The sequence below is a fragment of the Bos indicus genome, chromosome 2 (genome assembly GCF_029378745.1).
Source record: "Bos indicus isolate NIAB-ARS_2022 breed Sahiwal x Tharparkar chromosome 2, NIAB-ARS_B.indTharparkar_mat_pri_1.0, whole genome shotgun sequence".
Lineage (NCBI taxonomy): Eukaryota > Metazoa > Chordata > Mammalia > Artiodactyla > Bovidae > Bos > Bos indicus.
This window is the reverse complement of record NC_091761.1, coordinates 22081165-22108947: the sequence shown is the minus strand read 5'-3', so window position 1 is coordinate 22108947 and position 27783 is coordinate 22081165. Positions and strand designations below refer to the sequence as shown.

The 27783-nt window shown below is 46.1% G+C and overlaps 1 protein-coding gene across 1 annotated transcript in view; it reads right to left on the bottom strand.

Moving 5' to 3' along the window:
- WIPF1 (WAS/WASL interacting protein family member 1) overlaps positions 1-21935 on the bottom strand; it is a 128926-nt gene extending 106991 nt beyond the window's left edge. The window contains exon 1 of the mRNA XM_019970571.2: positions 21795-21935. The gene's annotated coding sequence lies outside the window, so the exon portion shown is untranslated. The remainder of the gene's footprint in view (positions 1-21794) is intronic.
- Between the last annotated feature and the right edge of the window lie 5848 nt (positions 21936-27783).

Genomic DNA, 27783 nt, shown 5'->3' with positions numbered 1-27783 from the left:
AGTTGCTTGTTTGCTGTTTCTCCCTTCTAGAACACACATTGTTCAGCAAGCTTCAACAGTGAGTACAAATGAGAACAAATGTTTGGTGAGTGATGAGATGAAGCAAAAACAGGCTGCAGAGGAGTGAGGAGGTTTGGGGGTGATTGACCTGGAGAGGGGGGTGTTCAACTGTATTGATCATTGGGAGCCTGGGGTGTGAGTGGGTTTGGCTGCAGCTGCATTAAAGGTAAGAGGCCACCCTAGGTGGGGAAGGAGTCCCTGGAGAGAAAGGACAAGTGAACTGAACGGTCTTCATCTTCTCAGCAGAGCAGGAGGTGGCATGACCCCGGCTGACACAGGGCACCTTCCCAGTCCTGAGTTAACACTGCACATGGGGGTGGCAGGAACAGGCCTGCACTCAGAACTCTTCTCCTGGAGTGTGGTTTCAGACTTTCAGCACCTGGTGGACAGGAGGTGGGTCGGCTGAAGTTTTCTGAATAGTGCTGAAGAGAATCCAGCACCTACAGAGATGGGCTTAAACATTCCTGATTATGGATCTACAGAGAGGCAAAGTTTAGCTGCTTCAAAACAGGCAGGAAACTCCACAGGGCGGGAAATGTATGTGTGGAATTACAACCCTAGTTTCTGAGTGTCCTGAAACAGGGCGGCCAGGCATGTGAGGTTCCCAGAAGTGTTTCTTTCTTCATGTCATGCTTGATTTCTGGCCCTCCGCGGCAACAATCCCAGATGAAGTAAACCAGAGCCGTAAACATGCTCCCTCTGAAGGGGGAAAAGAGGGCTGCTCTGACCAGAAGGCTCCGTGCTTGGAGACCCAGCAAGAGCAACAAAAAAGAATGGGGTCCCCATAGGAGTTTCAGCATGCATCAGCCTACTGTCTCAATTTTGAGTTTTTTTCCAAAAAAATTATCTGTGATAATTTTAGTGATAAAATTAGGAATTTAGTGATAAATTTAGTAAGTGATAACCTTAGACAGTTATGAGAACGTTGATGCAACAGTTTTAACCAGCATTGGTAAACGTTCACAGAGCTTTAATTACTCAGATTTCATTTCTAGGACGAATAACATTAATAGCATTAATATGCTTTACAGATTAATTTTTAAATGTTAACGTTGGTGGGGGGGTTAGGCAGTAGAGAAGTTAAGAGACAGACGGAAAGGGGAACAAAAAGCATTTCTCTATAAACATGTCCTTTTCAGTAACCTTCTTTCCCAAGAACTGACGTTAAGGGTGGCGAGAAAGAAGGAGGAAATAAGGAACTTAGGACCATTTATGGGGACCAGGACCACAGATGAGGTTTTCTCAGTAAGGTCATGTTCTAGGAAAAGTTGCACTTCTAACCGCTCCTAACCAAAAGTTAGGAGTAAATGCTCCGTGCCTCCAGTTTACAAGTGACAAGATCTACCACCCAATCGCTACCAAAACCCCCGAGGAGCTCAGAAGAGGAACATCAGTAAAGGGTTGCTTGGCAGAGAAGGAACTAATAAAACATTTTCCCCTTCAAAGCACTTGGCTAATGTTTCCTAATTCAACTTCACAGAGAATCTTGAAAGCAGCCATTAATAGTCCTCATTTTAACAGACCGGAGAGAAAGATTACAATAAATGTGGGAACAAAACTCTGGAATTTGCACTCCTCCCCAGCCTCCAGCCAGCAGCTTCCAGGGGGAAAAGGCAGGGGCCTTCAGCCTCGGGGGAGAAGCAGTGAGCTCAGCCCTCACTCGATCTTTATCAGGATTTTATCTGTGGAATGCCCCAAAGCCACTGGCACATCCCCAGACAGCACAGAAAGGCATATGGCACGGGGAGGGGGCGTTGGGGTGGGGGGGGGGTGGGTTGCGGATTTCAGATGCGAAAGTTCGTAAGAGAACTCATACAGGCGTTTTTCTTTTTCCACTTTCCACCGCCGCGCTCCTCTGTTTCAGTTGAGCTCAGCAGCACAAGTGCCTTGGATCATCTAGAAATTGCTTCCATATGTGGGCACAGGAAAGAATGTACTCATTGGCTGCCTGAGAAGGAAGCTCCGGGCAGCCTCTCTTTCCTGCCAGAAAACGTTCCCTGGGCTGCAGCCAGCCACAGGGTGTCTGAGCTGAGGGAGACCAAGGGGAGCATCTCCATCACCCCCCCTTCTTAGCCCCCCAATTTACCAATGAGGACACTGAGTGGCCCAGGGCCACATAGACGGGGACAGAGCTGGAGTTAAAACCTGGGGCTCCAGGCCCGCCTTCCGTATTTTGAATGCTCTTGTGCATTTAGATTTGATCTTACCCCCAAATTAAAAATAGGAGTAAATAAAGGCTTTGCCCGCAATGCAGGAGACACAGGAGATGCAGGTCTGATCCCTGGGTCAGGAAGAACACAGAAGACTTGAGTTTGATCCCTAGGTCGGGAAGATCCCTTGGAGGAGGAAATGGCAACCTACTCCATTATCCTTGCCTGGAAAAAACCCACGGACAGAGTAGCCTGGCCGGCTCCAGTCCAAAGAGTCACAAAGAGTTGGATACGACTGAGAGACTAAGCACACAGGTGTAAATAACTAGGCAAATTATCAAACCCAGACAGAGTTTGCAAGGTGGACCTGCCATCCTGCGAAGCCTTTCACACATCCAAGGTCCCAAGCCCACATTCAAGCTCCCAAGCCAAAGGGGAAGCCGTTCTTTGTGACTGGATCCCAGTTCCCAGGCAACCCGCACTATTCTCTCTGGGGTTGGGCCATGGAAAACTTGAAAAAATGTCTAACATGAACAGCAATCACCCTGAGGTTGAATTTGTCCACTACTTTCCGGGGTATCTCCTTAGTCCAAGCTCTTCAACTGAGGGGACCTCATTTGGAGGGAACAGGTCACCTGTCATCCTTCCCTCCCCTCTCCTCACACCCCTGCTTCCCTGCCTGCTCCCCACTCCCCGACCCTTCACCCCACAACTGTGTGGAAGAAGGTCCTGTACCTAATTCAGTTAGCCGCTGGATGGCAGGTTGGGGTCCAGCCCGCCAGGCCTCGCTGGGCACAGAGGGCCAGCCCGAGGGGCTGGACCCTAGCAGGAAGTTCAGCTCAGAGAGCGCCAGGGAGCTCCGCTCACTCTGCTGTGGGACCCACGCTAGGGTCTCCACGGCCCCTGACCGCTTCTCTGTCTTAATGCCCAGCTAGTCCGGAACTTCAAACACACACTTTATTTACGACCTGACACACAGTGGTCTGCAAGCACCTTCCTCTCTCCAGAAACCTACCACCCAGGACCCTGGGTGATTCAAGCCTCAACCACATCCTCCTGAACTGCCCAACCCGAGTGGGTAAACTCAGCAGTTTCAGATGCTCAGGGGTGGGAAGTCAGAATGCACTCCTGCCTGTGGTCCCTGCTCAGCCAGGGCCAGTCACCCCTCACCACTGAGGCGTCTCACCTCCAGGCTTGTCCCAGGGTCCACCTATGAGACACTCAGATGTACAAGTCAGGCAGACAAACCATAGCATCTTAAAGGTTTGCCATGTGGAGAACCCAAAGCCCAGGTGGGGTTCAGCAGTTCTGCTCTTTAATTTCAACTTTTGGGGGACTTTCTTAACTGTCCTATCTGTTGTGATGCTCAAGTGTGTTACAGTGCCCTACAAAAATGTTTTCTTTATACCATCAAAGATAATTAGAATTATGACTAGTTTAATTGCAAATATTAATTAGCTAATATGGTCTTTATTGGGTTTCCCTGGTGACTCAGATGGTAAAGAATCTGCCTGCAACGCAGGAGACCCAGGTTCTATCCTTGGGTCAGGAAGATCCCCTGGAGAAGGGAATGGCAACCCACCCCAGTGAGGATGAGATGGTTGGATGGCATCACTGACTCGATGGACATGAGTCTGAGCAAGCTCAGGGAGTTGGTGATGGACAGGGAAGCCTGGCGTGCTGCAGTCCATGGAGTTGCAAAGAGTCGAACACGACTGAACGACTGAACTGAACTGATGGTCTTTATATCAAACATTTATTGAATACTTATTCTATGTGAGACACAAAACTAGAGATGTAACACTGAACATACTCTTGCCTGAAACATGGCTCCTGCTTTTAGGGAACTCAGAATGAAGGGGCTTTGGCTACCATGGAGAATCCAGTTTACACTTCGATTTCACTGTAAATCTGTTGGAGCGTGATGAGTGCATACTCATTCAACTGTGAGCACCCTTGCATGATGAACAGGGTTTGTCTTATCTGTGCCAGGACAAGGCATCACGGACACTCAGTGTCCTCTGTACAAGCAAAAATAAAACTCAGCTTCCTCTTCTTCCATCAACCATCGCCCCTCCCCCATTCCCTGGTTCTCCAGCTCCAACACCACCTCAATAACATCCAGGGATTGGAAGATCGAGGAAAACCTCTTCTAGGACCACAAAGCCTGCATTACTGCATCACCTTCTGCAGAGATCTGACCAGAGCGACGATGACAACTGGTTTCTACATGCCTGACACATTTTTGTTTAAATCAGTTATTTCTCAAACTGCTAGTAGCTGCTATTCTCTGGCAGTCAAATCGATATTAAATCAATTTCCAATGAGCTGCTGCTCCTTTTTCTTAAAAAAACATAATAAAAATGTATTGCATTTGGTAAAGATGGGAATTGTTTTATGAAACTTCTGTTTCTATTATCCATCTATCTGTCCATACTAGATATGAAAGAAGAATGCATTTCTTACTGTGGGTTATGGTCACAAAAGGTTTCAAAACGCTAGTTTGGATAATGCTTCTTTATATGGAGTACTCACTGTTCACAGAGATTCCTTTTCCAATACTGCCAGATGCAGTCTTCCCTTCACATCTGACATTCAAGGATCAGGGCACTCTAAGCACGCTTCTTCTTCTTGTTTTTTAAACTCTAAATCATGTGTAGTCTCAAATTCCCAGACCCCAGAATCTACACAGTACAAGGTTCCTGCTTATGGGCTCTGCACCAAGACTGAGTTTTTTCATGCAGCTCTCGTGCCGTGGGTCCTTCTGAGGTGCCTCATGGGGGGAAAAGGAGGAACTCACTGGGCTGACTTACGTAACCGGGTCCATTACAGCACACTCTGCCCTCCAGTTCCTCCTGGCAAGCAGGCCATTGCTGGTTTCATGAGAGTTCATGAGTTCACATTGGAGCTGGGATGGTAAATTCAGGAAAACGTGGGCCTGCTTACACCCGTGGGGGATAGCCCACAGCAGTCCCCTCCGTAGACAGGACCACACAGAGGGGGCCCGGAAGCCACCTTCCCACTCTGCACACCATCCAGGTATAAGGAGGGGTGAGGAACAAGAGCAGCCTGCACTTGCTCAGGAGACAGGACGGGAGGCGGCGGCTGCAGGCACAGCGCACGCCACCAAAGCAGTCCTCCTAACCAAGCACAAAGCACGGAGACCACGGGTCTGGGCATCAGAACCTTCTACACTCGAATTCCAGCTCTGCCTCTGGTTTCTTGCTTAACTCTACAAAGGGTTCTGGGTCACATCAGTAAAACACAGAGATGCTACTGCCCTCTGACCTCTGGATTTGAGGTTGGAAAGTCCCTGTGGGGCTCTGAGCAGTGCGCCTTCCCACATCAGACTGCGCTTGAGAAAATGGAGTGGGTTCTGTTTTACCTCCTCTCTCTGGAGAACTCTTCTATTCTGTCCTTTCCCGGACTGGAAAAGATGACCAGATAACCGGCCAGCAGAGACACCCGCCGGAGACGACAGTGCTGCAGGGCCTGAAGGGAGCGGAGAGAATAAGACAGCCTGCCCCTTGGCCTCCACGAGGAGGGGGCCTTGGAGAGCTGCTGCACCAGGTCTCTGCAGGGGCTGTGGAGAACACCCTCAGTTTTCCCCAGATGCTTTTGCTGAGGGTGTGAGCACACAGACCAGGATTGAAATCACTGCCTGGTGGCTCAGCGGTAAAGAATCCACCTGGCGATGCAGAAGACGTGGGTTCGATGCCTGGGTCAGGAAGATCCCCTGGAGGAGGAAGTAGCAACCCACTCCAGTATTCTTATCTGGAGAATCCCATGGACAGAGGAGCCTGGCAGGCTACAGTCCATGGGGTCGACTCACACACACGCAGGAATTCACCTTCCAGCCCAGTCTGGGCTTACGTTGAAGGACTATAGCCCAGAGGTGAGGAAAGGAGCTCTGGATGCCCTTCCAGGCTTGGGTTTCTGTCTTTATCTCACTTCCCCCTCTGCATTCCTGCCTGTGGAGATCCCCAGGTCACTGCTCTGCAGTACAAAGGTGACCTGGAGTTGTCCCTGTCCGCAGAAATGTCTGTTGAGCTCTGTGGTTACGGCTGTAGACAGGGGCAGGACTGCCCAGCTGCTGGTAATACACAGGGCTCCCCAGGTCCCCAGGGCTTGTAGGCTGCTGGAGCCTCTTCCAGGAAGGGCTAAAGTTCTCCATCCCACCAGTGGAGTCAGCGCCCTGCAGCAGCAGGCCTCTTAGGCTCCAAGGCCAATACGGCCAGAGCTTGGCTAAGGTCTGGCTGCCTGACAGCAGCAGGGCTTTGAAAAACATTCTTCACTATGGACCGAAAAGGGACCATTTCCTCATCTCCCTCATGCTCCTCATAGAACTCTGCTATAAACTGAGTCAGTGTGATTCCTATACCTCCAAACAACTGCCTTGAGCAGAGAGCGCTGGGGACCACCTAGAAAGCAAAGGCTCGGCACTGCAAACTCCCCAGGAGCAGCTGCACCTGGGAGCCTGCCTGGCCTTCTCCTCACCTGGGTTTACTGCGCGCTGTACCTGAAGGAGGTGTCCAGCTGCATCCCTTCCATCTGTAAGGCGATGCTAACCTTGGCCCTGCCCCACAAAGAAACAGACCATTCTACGTTTCATCTGTAATTTGCCAAGAAAATCATTTACAGAATATTGTATGCAATCTCAGGCAGGGGAGAGAGAACTGGACTGGAACTTGGGTCCAGGCCTAGGTTCTTGTCTTAACTCTCTTACCAACTAGCCACTGGCCTTGAGAAAATAACTTCTCTGAGGTTCTCATTCTAATGGAAAGTGAGGCAAAATGGTCTTCATCCTCACTTGGCTTCCCATGTCTAACATGGGAATGAGATGCTGCATTTTATAGTTGAATATTATACTCTTTCCCCACAGGCTGAACGTCATTCATTTATTCTTAAGACCATCATGTCACTAGTCACTGATACTAGGCAGCATTTGTGACACTCTGGGAAGATTTTCTTCCTCACTAGAGACCACTGAATTCTTAGGGGTCACTGAGAATGTATGGCTGTGATGGGTGTCAGGTATTAGGTTGGGTGATTTAGAGTAAAGTTAAGGTGGGACTCCGAACACCATGCAAAGAGCAGATCTTTCTGCTGATAGCTCAGCTGTTGGTCTTTATTTTTCCTGGCTGTCCTTTTTGCAACGCATTGGTGACACTAACCCAGAAGTCTGCAGAGAAACAAGAAGTCCAGGTTACTTCCCCAGAACACTGTATCAGTGGTCAACCATGTGCATGAAAAAAACTGGGGCCACCTAAGTCCTTTACTATTGAATCTCCTTTATTGAAGAGTCAAGTGGGTATCATGGCTCAGCACAGGCTCTGAAGCCAAATGGACTGGACGGACTCTTGCCTCTGCCACCTTAGCCATGTGAACTTGGGCAAGCTGGCTAACCTCAAATTCCTCATCTGTAAAATGAAGATAATAGTGCCTGCCTCACAGGGTGTCTATGTGGACTCAGTGAGTTAATTCAGAGCACTAAGAACATTACCTGGCACATACTAAGCAATATCTATGTTATTAGATGCTATTATTATTACTGCTTGTCCGAGCATCATTACTAGAAATCAGAAGCAGAATAATTCATTCCTGACTTCTGTGAGTGAACAAGAGAAGGCAGGCAGCCTCTTGTTTCTGCTTCCTAATGACTTCTTTCTAAGGGCAGCCACAGCCTTCTCCAGCTCCCCATGTTTCCCTGCACTGCCAGGGCCCCCACCCAGCAACCGTCTTAGGTCGGGAAGCTTCTCACCCTGAAGAGGATCCAAGCTTAGGATCCACGTCCCTTCACTCCCACTGCTGGGGCTTCTTCTCCCTTTAGCTCAGAACCAGCAGATCCTCTTCCTGTGGTCACTGCTGACCTCTGCACTCTCTCCACCACCAGAACCTCCTCCCACTTCCTCTCTCCCTCAGTATTGCTAAGCCTAGAGCTGAAGGGGACAAAGGGTAAGTTTTACTGGGCCTCTATCTTCCCCTGGGCATCTGGGTTGGAACTCAGAAAGTTTCTCCTCCTCATCACAACCTTATTTGCAAATGGTGGTTGGGCTCCCTCGGGCACCAGTACCAAGGTTTGGCTTCCCAGGTAGATGCGTATGTGCTCATGGGTACACGCTAAGTCACTTCAATCACGTCCAACTCCTTGTGATCCTATGGACTGTAGCCCGCCAGGCTCCTCTGTCCATGGGATTCTTCAGGCAAGAATACTGGAGTGGGTTGCCATTTCCTTCTCCAGGGGATCTTTCTGATCCAGGGATCGAATTCATGTCTCCCCAGGCTCCTGCACTGCCGGTGGATTCTTTACTGCTGAGCCACCGGGGAAGCCCTCCCAAGTAGACAAGTTTGTCTGACCTCTCTGTAGAGCAAAAAGTCCACAGGGGCCCCATTTACCAGCGTGTTGGTCCAGGATCTTTCCACGCACAACTGAAGGCCCTGGAATGTCAGCACCAATCTCAAGAAGCAAGAGCAGTGTGCAGTTTCTTGGGTGCTATCCAAGATGATCTGCCTCTGAGCCAAAACAGCAATGTGTTGCTCCTCAGACCAGGAGTCAGAAACACAAACAAAGGACTCAACCAGCAGTGGTCACAACCGCCAATCAACGGCCACTGCAGAGCTCCCAAGGCAAAGCCCTACACGGGCATTTTCCCCCACCCCCTGGGGAATCCCCACCATCAAAGGGCACACCCGAAGCACACACTTACATTCACCTGCATACGATGCTTGGTCTGAGACTATACAAAGGGCACATGACTGAGCAATAGCCTCTGCCTTCTGAGAAGTTGCAAAGGCTGATGTATACAAAACTCAGCAATACGCGTGTTTTCCCTGCAACGTTTAGAATCGGTACTTCCTGGTTCTATCTGAAGTGTTCTTTAAAAGGGGCAAGCCAAAGACGTGTGTGTGTGTGTGTGTGTGTGTGTGTGTGCATGCACCTGTGGGTGGCAGATGGTGAGGACACGTGGTTTCAGGGTTAGGACCATGTGTGCACCAATACAGAATAAGGTGCGTATAATGGATGAGTGTAGGCACATGTGAGCTAGTGTGATTTTCATTGGATTTAAGAAAAACAAGATCTGCCAGACACACCTGGACTTATTTGGCCATATCTCACTCCCACAAATAACATTACAAGATAATCTAATGGTCTTTTTCTAAGAATAAAATAAAATTCGAGTATAAATGAAAAACCCTATGAGTTACACATAATACAGCCACCCTATTTTAGCTAATGAGAAATATGACATTTATTTCTCCCCCTTATTTATCAATACTTAGTCAAAAACAGGTAAAGTAACATTTCAGACTTAAACCAACTTTCCAACTGATGAGTTAAACTGTTAACAACTGCACTGTTCAGAAGCACCTTATCTGGAGACGTCAGGTATATGCCCATCACAGGCACTGCAGACATCCTAGCCTCACCCTTCTCCCCATTCTTACAGATTCCTTTACTCTTTGCACAGGGCTTTACTGCTGTCAGGGTCATAGGATGACTAGGCAACAAAGCTGGGATTATAAAACAAGTGGTAAACGCCTAGTCTATGGCTCCTACAGCTCTTTTCACTTTACTGCTCTACCTTTAGCAGAGGGTCAGTGCAAAAGCAATTAAGTAAATAAGCTAGCTGATATCAGGTCTTAACATGGAAGTGACTTACATTCAAGAGTCTATCTCTGAGGATTGAGGGATATCCAAAACAGGGGCAGAGTGAAAGTGAGGGTAGGGCAGTAGGGACCCATGCCTTCAGGCAACAGCATATGGGAGCCCCAAGAAGATGAGTGTTTGTAAATCCCCAAACTGTGATCAGTGCCCAGTTCCCCTGGGCACCCCTTCCCTCACTGTCACTTTGGCTAAAACCTAATGCGTTTCCCTACCAAGGCCAAGTAGGTACCTAGAACCCAGTCCGGCCTTCGGACTCTGGCTAGTTGGGGGCCAGCGGATTTCTGGCCTTGAGAAAGACCTGTGTTTTTGAGAGTGGAGAGTTCAGAGTCCTGGAGGACTGGGCCAGCCCTGCAGACTCAGGGTCTAGAGATCTTTCTGTTCTCATCAGACCTCACACCTGACTGCACCGAAGTCCGCCTTAAGACTAACTGTGAGAAGCATATGGACGAGGTTGCATTCTTTAAGTCACACAGCTCCTGGGGACCTTTGGGCTCTGCAAAAGGACACACATTCTGAGGAACTCCTCTGGCTATGTTATGCCAGGACTTCAGCCTCAGTCTCAGTGGGGACCATGTGTTTCTCCCTAAGGCAGTGAGGCTCCCTCCAGGTAGACTTGCCAGTGAGCCCATCTGGTCTGTGGTCATTTCCCAGCAGGAGGCCCTTGGCTTCTTTTGGCCCTGACAGTTTGGCAGGAAGTACAAATTTATCTTTCCGGGGACACTGATCTGGACAATTCCACCTCATTCAGGAGACACAGCTCTCAGAGGGTCCAATTCAGATGTGTTCTTTCCTAAACAGGACGTCCCTTCATGATGTTTCCTAGCCTTTAAAACACTCACATTAAAAAGACAGCAACAATTTATTATGGCAGACATCAAGGGCTCACAAGGTTTCTTAATTTTCAGTTCCAACGTCTGCTGCCCAGACGCAATCTTTTTGCCATCTGTGTCAGGTTAGTTACAAAGCACTGTTATTATTCTGGGCTACACAATGTTGGCCCAACCTCATCGAATACAAGAAATTTTGCGGATTGATTTAGCTATTCTGTTCATATAAACGAATCCAGTTGTACAGCTGTTTCTGATTAGTCAATGTACTGCTGGAGTTATATACAAATAATTTTATAATGAACTCAGCAACTACAAGGACAGGAGCAGTGGAATCGAGCCTCACCTCCCAGAAAAACAAGCAGGAGCATAAGAGCAGGGGCTTTCACTCACACTCCAGGTCTAAATTCCTATCTGCCATGATTCACTTTTTCCTCTTGATGCAATTCAGCATAACTTATAACTAATGCTCCCAAAGAATGCTTGTTTTCAGACTTTAAGAGTCAAGAGGGAAACCCAGTTAGTTGTGCAAGCTTAAAACTCCTTTAAAATTTCCCATCTTTGCATTTTATAAGTTTCCATGTTTTCCTGTTAAAACATTTATAGTTCCTGAGACAATTTCTTACATATTTCACAAAGAGAAAACTGGAATCAAAAGATCTATATTTACTTTGTTATATGCAGATATCAAGTGTTTTGTTTCATTTCAATACAGAACAGTTAAGCTCGGTGAGTTTAGGCTGAAGCGTCTCTTCTCCAGGTCTAGAAGACAGACCATATGCACCTCAGAAACTTCAGGAAAAGAGAGGGCATGAATAATTCAAACAAATGGATTTTTTTTTTTTAAAGTGACAAGTGCTCCCAAAAGAAATAATGTGAAACAAAACAGGAAAAAGAGATTATAAAGTTTATACTTCTAAAATGAATTACATTGGCAAGGCTGTGGGGAAGCAGATATTTTCAAATAGTTTTAGTAAGACTGAATTACTACAGCTTTTAGCAAGTAATACCACTTTAGGGACTCTGACAGAAATCAAAGCTTCTGTTCAGAACACACGGATGTACAGGGAAGAACTGCAGTAACACAAAACTTGAATGGTTAAATTATGGAATATTAATCAGCCATAATATAAATGAATTTTTAATTTGGAGGGAAGGTCTGTAATGTTCTGTTAGGTGAAAAAATACTCTTGTGGATATCAAAAAGATATCTTCACCTCCATGTTTATTGTAGCATTCTTTACAATAGCCAAGATAAGGAACAAGTGTCCATCAATGGATGAATGGATACAGACAATCTCTGTCTTACACACACGTAACTGGAATATTATTATTCAGCCAAGAGAGAGAAGGAAATCCTTCCATTTGTGAAAACATGGATGAATCGCGAAGGCATTATGCTAAGTGAAACAACTCCAAAAAAGACAGATACTGTATCATCTCACTTGTATGTGGAAACTGAAAAAAGTTGAACTTACAGAAACAGAGAGTAGAATGATGGTTACCGGGGCGGCAGCGGGGAGGGAGTAAGAGAACCGTGGCATGTTGGTTAAAGGTTATAAAGTTGCAGTGGGAAGATGAGTAAATTCTAGGCATCTAATGAACAGGATTGTGATTACAGTTAACATTTCTTTAAATACTTGAAAGTTGCTAAGAGACTAGATCTTAAATGATTTCAACACTAAAAAAGATGATAACTTCATGACATGATGGAGGTATTAGTGAACTTATGGTGGTAATATATGAGTGAATCAAATCAATGCATCGAATTCCTCAAACTTATACTATGTTATATGTCAATATACCATAATTTAAAAATCATGTAGCCTAATGTGTATAATGTTTCTATTCTTAATAGAAAGATATATTTACATATATATTTCTATATAGTTTTATAAGCAAAGAGAAAAAGAAGGGCATATCCCAAATTGATAATATCAATTACCTCGAGTGGTTAGATTTGAGAGACATAGGAGAAGACTTATAAACTCTTTCTTTGTATACTGCTTTCTCATTTATTTATGTCAAGCACATAATACTTTAATAAGCTGAACAAGGTAAAAACTGTAATTTATTTTTTTAAGTGATAAGAAACACATTTTCAGCAAAAACAAGGAAGCAAAGACCAAATTATAAAGACTGAGCACCTGGCTTGGTGGTTAACAAAAGGGACATGTTTCATCACAGTAGAGATGATGTATACAACAATCCTATACTGAAAGGAATGCTACAGTGAAAATAATACCATAATAACTCCTGTACAGTCCTTTAACCAACTTGAGAATTGTTTTTCCTTTTTGTTCTCCCAGTTCCTCATCAAAGGGAGAAGATTAAGGGGGAAGGTTTACACTATTTAATTAATAAGGTTCTAGCTTCAACAGCTTTGTAAAGTATCACACAAAGTAAAGTAATTCCCAATTTTAACAATGATCTTTTAATTTTGTCTCAAATAACATGTGAGGCTTTTTTTTTTTTAACAGTGCTAAAACTCTAGGGAAAAGAACAATGTGGAATTTTACTCACAAAATCTGAGATGCTTTGGGTTATATCTTACCATCAATCCTCAACCTTTCCGGTACCAGAGACCAGTTTTGTGGAAGACAACTTTTCCACAGACCGGAGAGTAGGAGATGATTTGGGGATGATTCAAGTGCTTTACATGTATTGTGCACATTATTTCTATCATTATTACATCAGCTACACCTTAGACCATTAGGCATTAGACTCCAGAGGTTGGGGAAAAAGTGAAAGTCGCTCAGTCATGTCCCCGACTCTTTGCGACCCCATGGACTATACACTCCCTGGAATTCTCTAGGCCAGAATACTGGAGTGGGTAGCCTTTCCCTTCTCCAGGGGATCTTCCCAACCCAGGCATCAAACCCAGGTCTCCTGAATTACAGGCAGATTCTTTACCAGCTGAGCTACAAGGAAAGTAGAGGTTAGGGACCCCTGTTTAAAACTATGCATGGCAATCAAATTCTAGCTTTAATAGATAGGAAAAGGCACTGCTAAAGTAAATTACTACTTTTGAAAGATTTTCTTTAAAAAGACCTCAACTCTTTTGCCTTTTTCTAGTTACTCAATTTTTGAATTAGAAATTTCAGTACCACCTGAAAACGCAACTTAAGTGTCCTTCAGCCTGCCTTCTGGGGCTTGGGAAAGATAACTGGTTTTGTCTTTTATCCTTCCTGCCCCCACCCCTTTTCTCCCCATCCATCACCCTAGTCTTTCCTGAAAGTCCCTCCCACAGCACATATATGTTCTGCTTACATTATATAAGCCTCTTCAAGAACAGCCCATTTCTTTCCCCTTTTATCTTGGGCTGATCTGACTGCCTCCACTCTTTAAATATCCATCCCCATAACACAAGGCTATTGTGGTTAAGACACTGATCTCACTGTTTACATTTTTTAAAAAAAACAGCTAGGGTACACATTTTCTCAAGATAGTTCCAAAGTCTAAAGGTTCTCTGCTTTCAAAATCTATTCCCCCATGCCTAAGGGAAAAAAAGTTTCCCAGTTTCCTGAAATATTATTTGTTACCATATTCAACACTTTAAAATGACATCATTCTAAGATGTAGTCAGATTTCTTTCTTGGTCCTTTCCAGGCCTAAATCTTCAGTCAAGAGATCTTATCTCCTGCTTATGTCTATAGAAAAATGCTTGGGAAGTTTCAGAAATGGGCTGGGTGACACACAAGTAGTTGAAGAGCAAGAAATTCAACTAACTGCTCATTTGGTCTGTTTTATAATTATACTGATGCTGTCACTGAATTGGCTGCTTCTTTAACTTGACTCAGTGGAATAGTTGTCTGGACATCATTAGCAAGAGCTAACAGCTGGGAAGATGGTCAGTGAACAGGCATATATATTCACCCAGCAGTAGAATGCCACGCAGCTACTAACAACAGAGTAGCAATATGTCCAAGAAATACTGAAAAAATCAGGCAATCAAAAGGCAAATATCCATAAAACACAGTCTCGAATAAGAGGAGTAGAGGAGGGAGAACAGGAGGGATGTAATCAAACCGTGTTTAGCTGTTACAGTGAGGTAAGGTGTACGCATTACATATACAATATTTAAGGTAATCAAGTACTGTCTATGAGAGAAAATTAAATTTAAATAATGTCAATGTGCATAGATATTCAATCCTGAATATTCATTAGAAGGACTGACGTTGAAGCTGAAACTTTACTACCTTGGCCACCTGATGTGAAGAGCCAACTCATTAGAAAAGACCTGATGCTGGGAAAGACTGAAGGCAGGAGAAGGGGACGACAGAGGATGAGATGGCTGGATGGCATCACCAACTCAATGGACATGGGTTTGAGCAAGCTCCAGGAGATGGTGAAGGACAGGGAAGCCTGGCGTGCTGCAGTCCATGGGGTAGCAAAGAGTCGGACACGACTGAGCGACTGAACAACAACAACAACATAAATATACAGAAACATATATAGATGTGTGTTGCCTTAAGAAAAATAGAAATTATATAAAACTAACTTTTATTTAAAACTGTAATTGACTCCTCTGGCTCAGGAAACTATTTGGACCTCAATTTTCCATTTTATTCACAATTTCCTTCCTCCTGCAGACAGCTCTTACCTAAGAGAACTGTTTATCTTCCAAATAACAAAAGAATCTGTGGCAGTCTGGGGAGAGGCTAGTGTCCTTCAATTTTGCTCATACTCCTTTCTCAAGTTTCACATCTCAAGTGATGTAAAAAAAAAAAGAAAAGAAAAAGATGGAAAAATTGGTGGGTGGGAGAGTCCAAAATCTCACTAATGTGGAAATGAACCACATACAGGTATTAGATCAGGAAATGTTACTTCTTAAGTTCCACAATAATAATTCCCATATTCCCCACCAGACCACAATCTCATTTCTTTATTATTAGGATCATTGTTATTATTCAACTTGGAAGATATACAGATAAACAGCATTTAAAGATAATTATGTATGTGATAAAAAGTAATGTTGTACACAGATCAGTCATGGTGAAGGATGAAATCACTCTTAGAATGAAATGAAACTTGCTCCCCAGCATCTTCAGAAACCAACATCAAGATCTACTTTGCCGTCATAAAAAAATTCGCTCACTTCAAATTTCACAACCAGAGTGGCACAAATAAACTGCCATTCAACAAATGTTAATTGAGAACCTACTATTTCTGAGAGAATTTAAGTTTTTTAAATTTATTGCCTCCAGAGAGTTTCCAATCTAACAAGGAAAAAGAAAAAAAGCACATGCAAATGATTTCAAAACAGAATAAAGTGGATTCTGAGACACAGGTGAGGCCCAAACAGGCTGCCTTTAGAATTTACTAAGAAGAGGGAAGAAACAAACTTTCGGAGAGCATTTCAGCTTTTCGTAAGCATTTCAGCATGTTTTTACAATGTGAACCATGTTCATCGAAACCACTAAAATTCGTCGGTGATTGTGTCTCCTGTTTATTTTAGCTAATTCTTCTTTTGGGTGGTTTAGTCGCCAAGTCGTGTTTGACTCTTGTGACCCCATGGACTGTAGCCCACCAGGCTCCTCAGTCCATGGGATTCTCCAGGCAAGAACGCTGGAGTACGTTGCCATTTTCTTCTCCAGGGAATTCTTTCTTTTACTGAGTATTAGCAAAGTCTGCAATCTTTCTTCTCAACAAGTATTTGTGGACTATTTGAACAATCTATAGGACTCAACATACACGTGAAAAGAAGGGTAGTGTCAACAGAATGCAGAGACATACAGATGGGGATGGAAAAGAATCTTTGGCTGGAGTCCACAACGTGAAAGGTACTGTATAATACGGCAGAAGGTGAAGTTAAGGGTTAAAAATGCAGAGTGTGGAATCAGACTGCCCCAGGCTTGAATACTAGTTCTGTCACTACCTACGTGACCTTGGGCAAGATACCTAACTTCTCTGGATCTCAGGCTCCACATGTATGTATAGAATCTACCTAACAGGGTTATGTGACTACTAAATGATTAAATTAAAACAAACACATAGGAAATGATAATGTTAAAGAAAGAAAGGAAAGGGGGGAGGGAAGGCGGAAGGAAGGAGGAAGGAAGACTTCATAAAATTTGGGCTAGATCATAGAAAATTTTGAAAATTTGATTCACTTTACTACAACTAAGTGATAAAAGGAAATTAAAAAGAAAAACTGAGCAACACTGGAAAGCTGGCTTAATAGAAGAGTTAAAAAATATATCACTAGGATCCCAGGGACAGGGGAGCCTGGGGGGCTGCCGTCCATAGGGTTGCACAGAGTCGGTCGGACACAACTGAAGCGACTTAGCAGCAGCAGTGTATGCTTAGTTATTCAGTTATGTCTGACTCTTGGTCACTGTAGCCCGCCAGGCTCCTCAGTCCATAGGATTCTCCAGGCAAGAATACTGGAGTGGGTTGCCGTGCCTCCTCCAGGGGATCTTCCCAACCCAGGGATTGAAGCCAGGTCTCCTGCATTGCAGGCAGATTCTTTACAATCTGAGCCACCAGGGAAGCCTGGTGGCTAGTAGGCAATACTAAAATGTTACAGTCAGCCCTCCAGGCCTGCAGACTTTGGTCTCCACAGGAGGTCCTGGACCAATCCTCCTCGGATACCGAGGGATGACTACTCATACAACATCACAGCAACATGGTTTTACAATATGAACCATGTTTCTGAAACCTCTGAACTAATGAAAATTGTAGATGATTGTGTTGCCTGTTTACTTACTTTAGCTATGTTCTTTTACTGATTATTAGCAAACTCAATTATTTTAGACTTCTCCTCAAGTATGGATGCCTGACCTGAAGCCTGAGACGCCGAGCAGCCTTGGCCATCAGAGAAGATGAGAGCAGTGCTACCCCACCCTGTGGACGTGGGCTCTGTACCTGTGACCAAAGCAGCTCGGCCTGGAGCAGGCAGACCCCCTGGTCATCCCACGTGGACAATGACCACTGTGTGACCGTCCACCACAAAACGTTACCCTGGTACTTCCCGGTGCCAAAGTGGCAGGAGGTAGCACTCTCCTCCCGCCCCACTGTGGCCCCCCACCTTTAGCTGCCCTGGTCATCTCGGTGAGCAGCTCGAGTGGTTAAGCAGATACCCCAGGCTGGCAGCCCGACTTCTGCCCATACTGACATTCTCCTCTGTAACATCCCTCCTCCGCAGCTATGAACAGAATCCATGAGGTGATCACTGTGAAACACTCAGATGACTACAGACGGCTGAGGGATTATTACATGGTAATTTATATAAAAAGCAGTTCCTGTGTTTAGGCTCTTTTTGTATTTCCATATGGAAAGGAGAATACCAACCCAGTGTTCTGCACAAGCATAATAAAGACCCACAGATACCTAGCAGCAGCACTGTGCTGGATAATCTGCCAAGGGACGCACATCCATGATGTCATCCGGCCCTCAGCACAACTCCAAAGGCAGAGATGGTTACTCTAATGCTAAAGATAAAGAAGCATAAGTTGCAGGACATGTAAAAGACAGAGCTGGGACTGGAAGCTCTGCCTGACGTCCTGGCCCATGCTTTTACCTTTATGGAACTTCGAAGGTGGTATGACATCAGTACCACCTGGGGGGCTTTCAAAAATAGATTCCTGGGCCTCACCCCAGCCTTACAGAATCAAGACTCTAGAAGTCACACCCTTGACTAAGGACCGAATACTTCAATACTGGTTAAAGTGTGCTAGGTGGCAAAGTATTACTCAACTAATTGAAGGTATTCTGGGGAAGTGGTGAGCCTCAGAGTTTTTATTATTCCAAAGTATACAAGAGACAGAGTTAATTATTTTAACCTGATTGCAATCTCTACACTGTAAGGAACAATTGATAGATGTTGGGCTGGGCAATGAAGCGGGTAAGAAAGTGTTTATTTCTTCTAGGGAGGAGACAGCTGCACGTTTCCTTGACTGGAGCAAGGAAGACGGAACACAGTGTACACATGCCCATGAATCTCCCCAGGCCTGGCACATGGCAGACACTTTAAATACTTGTTAGATGGACAAATGAGGGGAGACTGACTCCCTCCAGCTGGAAGTAATTTCATTCTCGTCTACATCCCCTGTATTTGATCTGTACCTTTTTTTCATCTTATTTACCAAATTCTCCCCTGCATTCCTGCTGTTCAAGACAGTATCTCATCTCCACCAGAAGGTAAGCGTTCAAGGCCAAATTCCACCTCCTTCTGAGTCAGGTCTCTACTTCTCCCCCGACACAGAGCACAACAGTGATCCCCAAAAGGAACCCTCAATGCCAAATGAGCATCTTGCTTGTTTTCAACTGTGACTTGATTCACATATGTGGGTCCTGCTTATTCACCAGGCCCATCAAACCTTCCAGCTGCTGCTGCCGCTAAGTCACGTCAGCCATGTCCAACTCAGACAGCAGCCCACCAGGCACCTCCGTCCATGGCATTTTCCAGGCAAAAGTACTGGAGTGGGTTGCCATTGCCTTCTCCAACCTTCCAGCACTGTAGCGTAATTGTGGATTGCTGGGGCACGGTGGTAGAGAAACCTCTATATGAAAATCATGAGAAATCTGGTAGACCTCATGGGAGGGTGGGCTTCAGGAAGATGATGGCTGGGAGACAGGATTCCAAACAACAAATGCTTAAAAGTGAAGGGGTTAGCAACAAAAAGGCACTTTCGTTTAATTCTGTTCTCCTGATGTGCAATGTAAAAACCCTATATGTTTCTAGAATTACAACCATAGTGAGGACCATCCCAAAATATTTAAGGCAGTGACACAGACCAAATAAGAAATACTTCCCCAAAAAGCGGGCTCATCCCTGGCCTGGGCAACTGAGATAGTACAAGATAGTATGTTTAAAAGGTAGAGGCACCTCACCTCGTCACTGCCCTGTGCTGTGCTTTTTGCTGTTTCACATGTCATTGTCATTCCACTTGATCCTCACACCAAGAGATGGAGGAAGAGCAAAGATTATCAACCCCAATTCTTGGATGAGATAAGTGAGGCTCAAGGCATCCCAAACATGCATGATATGCCTAAAGTGAAAGTGACAGTCGCTCAGTCTGGTCCAACTCTTCTGTGATCCCATGGACTGTAGTCTGCCAGGCTCCTCTGTCTATGGAATTCTCCAGGCCAGAATACTGGAGTGGGTAGCTGTTCCCTTCTCCAGGAGATCTTCCCAACCCAGGGATCAAACCCACGTCTCCCTCATTGCAAGTGAATTCTTTACCATCTGAGGCACCAGGAAAGCCCATGATACGCCTAAGCAACCAGAAAGTGGTTGAATACACAGTAGACACTTAATTGGTGAAATGAACAAACAAGTGAAAGAAGGCATGAATCTCCACCCCTGAAGTAACCCCATTGTCTCTAAATGTATCAGAATCTGATCTTAACTTGCTTACAAATCTTCCTGTTCTACATCACACAAACCTAAGAGTTTAGGTGCTGCTCAGAGAACCAAAGCTATGGCAAAGGTTGGGTAGGTCCCAAGGAAGAAGATGATTTTAATATCATCTGCAGTCTAGTCTGCACAATTCCACTCAACAAGTGGCTGAGGATTTAGTCCCTGAGAGACTCAATCAGGGGATATAAGGCAGGTAAAGATACACAGCAAGAGTGGAAGGCAGAGTTATAAGCACCCCAAAGAAGGGTTAGGGCTTCCCAGGTGACGCCAGTGGTAAATAAAGAATCTGCCTGCCAATGCAGGAGAGGTAGTTTCAATCCCTAGGTCCGGAAGATCTCCTGGAGAAGGGAATGGCAACCCACTCAAGAATTCTTGTCCGGAAAATTCCATGGACAGAAGAGCCTGGCCAGCTACAGTCCATAAGGCTGCAAAGCAATGGCCACGATTGAGCACACACACTGATGGCCTAATGAAAATTCTTTGCAGTTATTTTATCCGTTACAGAAAAAGGCATTTTTGAAAGGGAAAAATATGCCAATGACTCAAAATGAAGCTACAGTATTGTTTTGGAACTGTGTTGGGAAACTGGCAAAATAAAACCCACCACGGGCGGGACTCTGTCCAGGGTTCCGTGGCTGCACCGCCTTAAGTCTGCGACTAGCCACGGCCAGCGGTCCAGTGACCATCCAAGAGACAACAGGGACACACAATTTTCAGAAAGGGGGACCAAGTCCATCCAGTTACTGCTGACAACCTGAGAGGCATCCCAGAGAACTGAGATAAAGTCAGGAGTCCAGGAAGGAATATGTATTACTCCGGGATCCAGCAGGACCAGAGGATCTAGCCAGGCTCGGTTCCTCACAGACACACCCTTTGTTAATCTCAAAAAGTTCTAAGTCTAACCACGAATTGAAGATTTGGGTCACCCTGACTGGGTCAGCTGGTTTCTTTTACTTACTCTTGCAACTTTAACTGTTCTCTTTTTTAAAAAGACAAAACAGAGGGAGTGAGACTGCAGCGAAGCTGTCCGGAAAGTTCGGGAGAGGCCCAGGGAGAAAAGCGCTGACACGGATTGGAAGTCCTCTAAGGTCGCCGCACACATCGAACGCGCGCCCGGGGCGCGAGCAGCAGTCTGGGGCACCCGGCGGGAGGAGAGGTGGGGAATCTGAATTGCGGGATGGGCACAATTCCCTAGCGAAGAAGGCGAGGCGGCTCCAGAGCAGGAACTGGCCCCGGGGATGCCCGAAAGCCCCCACCCGCCTGCGCAGGGGCTGGGAAGCAGTAGGGGGAGTCGCGCCCCAGCGCATCCCGCGAAGCCCCTGCAGCGGGTACCTACGGCGCGAGCGAGGGGCGAGACCCCCGGGCGGCCCCAGGCTAGACAGAGCCCAGCAGCGCGCCCAGCCCTGGAAACGCCCGCGTCCGGACCCACCGGTGCGCGGCCCCTTCTTCCCCCACCCGCCGGCACCCGGAGGACGCGCGATCCGCTGGGCCCGAGTCGCGCCCCTCGGGAGACCGCGCGCCCGCGCCCCCGCCCGCAGCGGACGCAGCCCCGACGTTCCCCCGGCCCCCGCCCGCGCCCACCGGGCGCCGAGCCGCGCTGCCCAGCCCAGCCGTCCAGTCCAACCCCTCCCCGGGGTCCCCGGCGGCTGCGAGGGTCTCCAAGGGCGCTGCTCTGAGTCCCCGGAGCCCGATCGCACCCTCGGCGGCGGCGGCGGCGCGTCCCTTACCGAGCAGCGGCTCCGTGCGGCTCCAGGGCCCCGCGGCGCGCCGGGCATTTTTTTCTGGGAAACTTCTCCCCGGTCTGCAGGGCTGAGCCGGCCGGGCAGGAAAAGCGCTCAGAGCCCGGAGGCTGAGACCATCCGGGAACTTCGCTGGATGTAAACCCTCCCCCTCGGCTCCCCCCACCCCGCCCCGCGGCCCCGCCACATGTGGACGCGCTGCGAGGCCGCCGCCGGCCCTTCGCCCGCCTCTCTGTGTGCCGCGCCCGCGCTCCCTGGGGCTGAGGCTCTGCGTCCCACAGACTGGCGAGCCCCGAGGTGCACGACAGGAGTGGGGCGATTAGGAGGCTGGGGCTCGTGCGTCGCTCCGTCCACCTCCCGTGTGCTTGCAGAGGAGCGGGAACTGGAAGGGGTGTCCAGCCGAGGGCCTTTTCCCCCCACGGACTGCTAGTTCTCCAGCTGTCGGGGTGCCCCCTCTCCAACCCCAAGCGGAAGCCTTTTCTCCTCGCCTTCTCTGCTCTCCAAAGAGGGATCGTGCTTCTGGACACCTTAAATTCAAATTCATCTCAAAAATGAATTTTAATATGGAGTGGCACCCTCGAAGGCCCAGGGTCTGTCCGCATCTGTCTCCCTGACCATTGCGTGGGGAAGCTATGCTGCTCTTCTCGTGGAAAATGCCCGTTGTCTCCACCAAGAATCAGCTGGGGTTGAGTAGTTTTGCTCCTGGTGGAGATGGATTTATCATCAGCCACCCACATCTTCAAATACGGTAGCATCCACAGCAAACATTTGGAGAAAGCTGAGGTTCTCCTCCCTTGCTTGAGCTGTTACTGGCCGGCCCTGAAAGCCGCCACCTCCAGGCTCCAAAGAAAAGTTAACACTCACTAAGACTACGCATGTTAGAACGTGTGCATTTGAAAAGAACAAGTTATCATTAATACAATAACCATTTAATCATAGTGCTAAGATATCAAGGCTGTGTATCCCCTTAAATGAAAGCAGAGAAGTTGGGAATGTATGCACTTCAGAATTGATGTCCTGGACTAAGAAGGTGGTCGGTCCATCCTTCACTTTAAGCTGTCTGCCCCTATGCCAGTTCCCGTGTACACACTTGTACCTTGACATGCTCTTAACAGATATAGTAATCCTTCTAACAAAAAGATTAGTAATATGGGAAACTTCTCAATGACAAATTTTGTCCCTAAGTGTACCCATCTTTTAAAGCTTCACTGTATACTTCATCATTCCATCATTGGAAGCTTTTCTTTTTCAACCATTTTTATGATGATATGCATATGTTATGTTTTATATAAAATGAAGACAATTGATTTCATATATCAGTATATTATTCCAAACTTGAGAAAAAAATTATTAGCACTTAATCACAATCTTGGAAATTAAGCCCAGGAGCTGCTTCCCATCAGTTCTCTGTCTCAATTTTTGCCCCAGTCAAATGGACTTCCCTGGTGGTTTAATGGTAAAGAATCCTCCTGTAATGCAGGAGACACGGGTTCGATCCCTGAATTGGGAAGGTCCCCTAGAGAAGGGAATGGCAATCCACTGCAGTATTCTTGCCAGGAAAATCCCATGGACAGAGGAACCTGGCGGGCTACAGGCCATGGTGTCACAAAAGAGTCGGACGCAACTTAGTAACAGCAATCAATGTAAAGGCAGTTGGTTCACTGCAGTATTCCCAGCACCTGGAACATTCATAGTATTCATTACCATGGGATGAAAGACTAATAAGCATTAACCTAGGTCCTTTTAGCAATACATCTATTATCTCATTTAATTCTCAAGGCAAAATTGGCTAAATAGATATTTGTCACTGTTATACAAATGAGGGACTTCCAAAGGAATGAGGTTTTCCAGGGAGGGGTGGTGAGAAGCACAAGTCCAGAGGAGTTTGATCCGACTGCTAGTTTCTGGTGCCCCTACAGGAGCTTCCATTCAGGCCAGAGAGGAAGGCAAAAGGCCTTAAACTCACAGCTTCTAAGTAAGTGTCTCAAGAAGATCATGTGGGCTGTAGGTTTTACTCATGGGGGGAATGGACTTAATGACATGAAAGGCATTTGTTCTGATGACTCTGGTGGATGATGAAGCCTTGCATCTTGGTCAGGTGTCAGGACAGGTACCTGCAAAGACCTTGTGTGTATGAGAAGTTGCTTCAGTTGTGTCTGACTCTTGCGACCCTATGGACTGTAGCTCGCCAGGCTCTTCTGTCCGTGGGCTTCTCCAAGCAAGAATACTGGAGTGGGTTGCCATGCCCTCCTCCAGGGGATTTTCCCAACCCAGATGGAACCGGTGTCTCTGGCATCTCCTGCACTGGTATGCATGTTCTTTACTGCTAGGACTTCCCTGGTGGTGCTAGTGGTAAAGAATTCACGTGCCAAAGCAGGGGACAGATGTGGGTTTGGTCCTTGGATCTGGAAGATCCCCTGGAGGAGGAAATGGCAACCCACTGCAGTATTCTTGCCTGGAGAATCCCATGGACAGAGGAGCCTGGCAGGCTACAGTCCACGGGTCACACACAGTCAAGACACAACTGAAGTGACTTAACGCCACCTGGGAAGCCCACTGAAAAGACCTTAGGGTCTCCCAAAGTCACAGGGTTTTCCAAATGTCCTCCTCCCATCACAAGAATCCAGGTGCCTAGCTTCAGTGAGATGCGGCTACACAGCTGGAGGACCAGGAGAACCAGGAGGTGTGGCGACCCCAGGACTCTGTGGGCCTTTTCCTCCACAGTGCCAGCATTCTCAGGGAGTCCCTGCACAAGTGTGGCCATGCTGGAGTGCATTCCACACCTTACTCTGCAGGAGTGGAGGATGCTGGGAGAGGGCAGAGAGGGCTGAATTTGTTTGCTTTATCGTGGCAAATTGATAGTTACTTTTAAAAAATGCCTTATGAACATGCTGTTAAAATAGGATTGATCTGGAAGACAGCTCTTTAAAAGGTGAAGTGGGCACTCACTAAAATATCCCAAGAGTATTTTGAAGAATGATAATGTGTCATGAACCCAAGCAAACGATGAACTCAAGTTTCTGCAGTAGGTTTTAAAAATTAAAGAAGTTAAATATATATAACAATATCAGTTCAGTTCAGTCGCTCAGTCGTGTCCAACTCTTTGCAGCCCTGTGAACTGCAGCACTCCAGGCGTCCCTGTCCATCACCAACTCCCAGTTTACTCAAACTCATGTCCATTGTGTCGGTGATGCCATCCAACCATCTCATCCTCTGTCTTTCCCTTCTCCTGCCCTCAGTCTTTCCTGGAGTCAGGGTCTTTTCCAATGAGTTGGCTCTTCACATCAGGTGGCCAAAGTATTGAAGTTTCAGCTTCAGCATCAGTCCTCCCAATGAATATTCAGGGTTGATTTCCTTTAGGATTGACTGGTTGGATCTGCTTGCAGTTCAACGGACTCTCAAGAGTCTTCTTCAACACCATAGTTCAAAAGCATCAATTCTTCGGTGCTCAGCTTTATTTATAGTCCAGCTCTCACATCCATACATGCTGCTGCTGCTGCTGCTGCTAAGTTGCTTCAGTCATGTCCGCTCTGTGCACTGGAAAAGCCACAGCCTTGACTAGACGGACCTTTGTTGGCAAAGTAATGTCTGCTTTTTAATATGCTGTCTAGGTTGGTCATAACTTTTCTTCCAAGGAGTAAGCGTCTTTTAATTTCATGGCTGCAATAACAATACAAAACATTTCAAAATAATGATAATAAAATTAGCAAATGATAGAATCTATGTGATGGGGTTGAGTGAAAAATCTGTAATTTGAGATTTATTATCTGTGTGAAAGTACTCAAAGATATTCCTAAACTTAAAACTTTTAAAAACTCCATGTATACACTCCTTTTTTCCCCCAAAAAAACAAGTGTTCTAAATTTGCTCTTCTTTTCTATGATAATAAATGACCATTAGCAATATGCTACCTATTCAATGGTTTAGAAAAAAATAAGTTCTCTTAATCCATCCTTTTAATGTAAAGTGACATTTTAATGATGTGAGAAACAGCCTTTGAAAAGAAATTTGTACTCTAGAATGTATTTTTGAAAATAAATATTTAGAAGTATTTCTATCGTCCTATAGTTTTATTTTTTTTAATGTTTATTTACTTTGAAAATTTGAAGAATTTTAGATCTGCCTAAAAATCTTCCTATCAACATATTTAGAAGAGAGAGGGACAACAGTTCTTTGTTAAAATTGTGAAATGCATCCAATTCTAATAAGCTTGCAATAATAAATTATTGACCACAGGGAACAGAGAAATTTACCAGCTGAATGTCAATAAATATATTTACATAACAGGTGAGTGAGACTGAAAAAAATCACCGTGATTTCCGAAGCGCACTCACTGCTGTTCTTCTTTGTGGGGAATCAGTAGCTGTTTCAAGGCCTCTTCTGCTAGGTCAGCCACATGGTTCACAAGCAAGGAGTGTACTTTGAATTGGACCTTCAAATCCAATTTTATCACAAAGGGTTAAACCAAAGTTGTAAAAAATAGTGGAGCAGTAAAAAGATCTACGGCTGCCAGAGGTTGGGGGCAGGGAGGAGAGATGAATAGATGGAGCACAGAGAATTTTTAGGGCGATGAAATTACTCTGTGTGACACTGTCATGGTAGATTCGTGTCATTATACATTTATCAAAGCCCAGAAAACGTACAACACAAAGAGTGAACTCTAATGCAAAGTATGGACTCCAGTGAATAATCACGTATCAATGTTGGCTCATCATTTTACAACAAATGTACCATACTCAGATGAGCTGTTATTAATTGAGAAAACCAAAGAGGAGAGGGTTTTGAGCAGGTATGTAGGAACTCTTTGTACTTTCTGCTCAATTTTTCTGTAAACCTAAAACTCCCCCTCAAATTAAAGTCTATTAATTTTTTTTAAATGAAGCATATTCAGTTATGGCTCTCTCGGAATGTTTTCATTGCATCTTTAAGTGAGAGCAAAATTTTTTGTACTTCAATAAGTAAAACATTTAGAAAATACCATTTAACTCATTTGCTTTAATTTATATATTTACATATGTTTGATAATACACCATGGATTAGTACACTAATACCTGATTATAATCTGTAAGTCATTATCAATCTGTGTGTTGGGGGGGTTCGTCCTCAAACATTTTGTTGACATTATGCACATTCAAAATGTTGGTTGTTCCCTGAACTAGCGCTTCCCTGTGGAGAAAGTCGGCTTCACACGGCTCAGTGACTTGTCTGGCAGCGGCTTAATAAGCACTCTTGGAAGGTGGTGCAGGAGCATGAGTTACTGAGGCTGCCTTCCTGGGGCTGGGGTGGCAACAGCCAGGCAGCCTGCAAGGAGTGCGCCCCGCGGTAGGATTAGGGGCTGAGGGACTTGGCTTCCATGGACAGCATAAAAGAACTGGTATATTCATGACCAGACCAAGTGACAGGCAGGCTGGGAGGCAGGTGTGGAGCACTGCAAAAGCCAGGGCCTCTGGCAGGAGGAGGGGGATGAGATTGGCTTACCCCCAGGCTATTAATCAACGTGTAAGTCATGGTGGTCTTGGGTAGGCCTAGCAAAGCTATAATACGGGTAGATTTCACCAGCAAGGTCAGTTCTGGCAGCATGATGGGGCCTGTCAGACCTGCAGTATCAAGGGTCACTGGAGTGATAAAGCCCTTCGGGCTGCACTCGAGAGACTGGACTCAGAGGAGCTGGCAGGGCCGATGTGGCCAGAGGAGCCAGTGAGGGCTGAGGGGGTCAGCCAGTCAGGCCAGGCTAGCTGGCTCAGCCTTCCCTTCAGTTGGGAGGGAGAGGTGGCTCCCACTTCCTTGCTCATCACAGAACTGAATTAGGAAATAAAATGGCCACTTCTTGGGGTCCCCTGGTTGGAGGTCCAGATAGTAAAGAAGCTGCCTGCAATGCAAGAGACATGGGTTCGATCCCTGGATTGGGAAGATACCCTGGAGAAGGGAATGGTTACCCTTTCCAGTATTCTTGCCTGGAGAATTCCATGGACAGAGG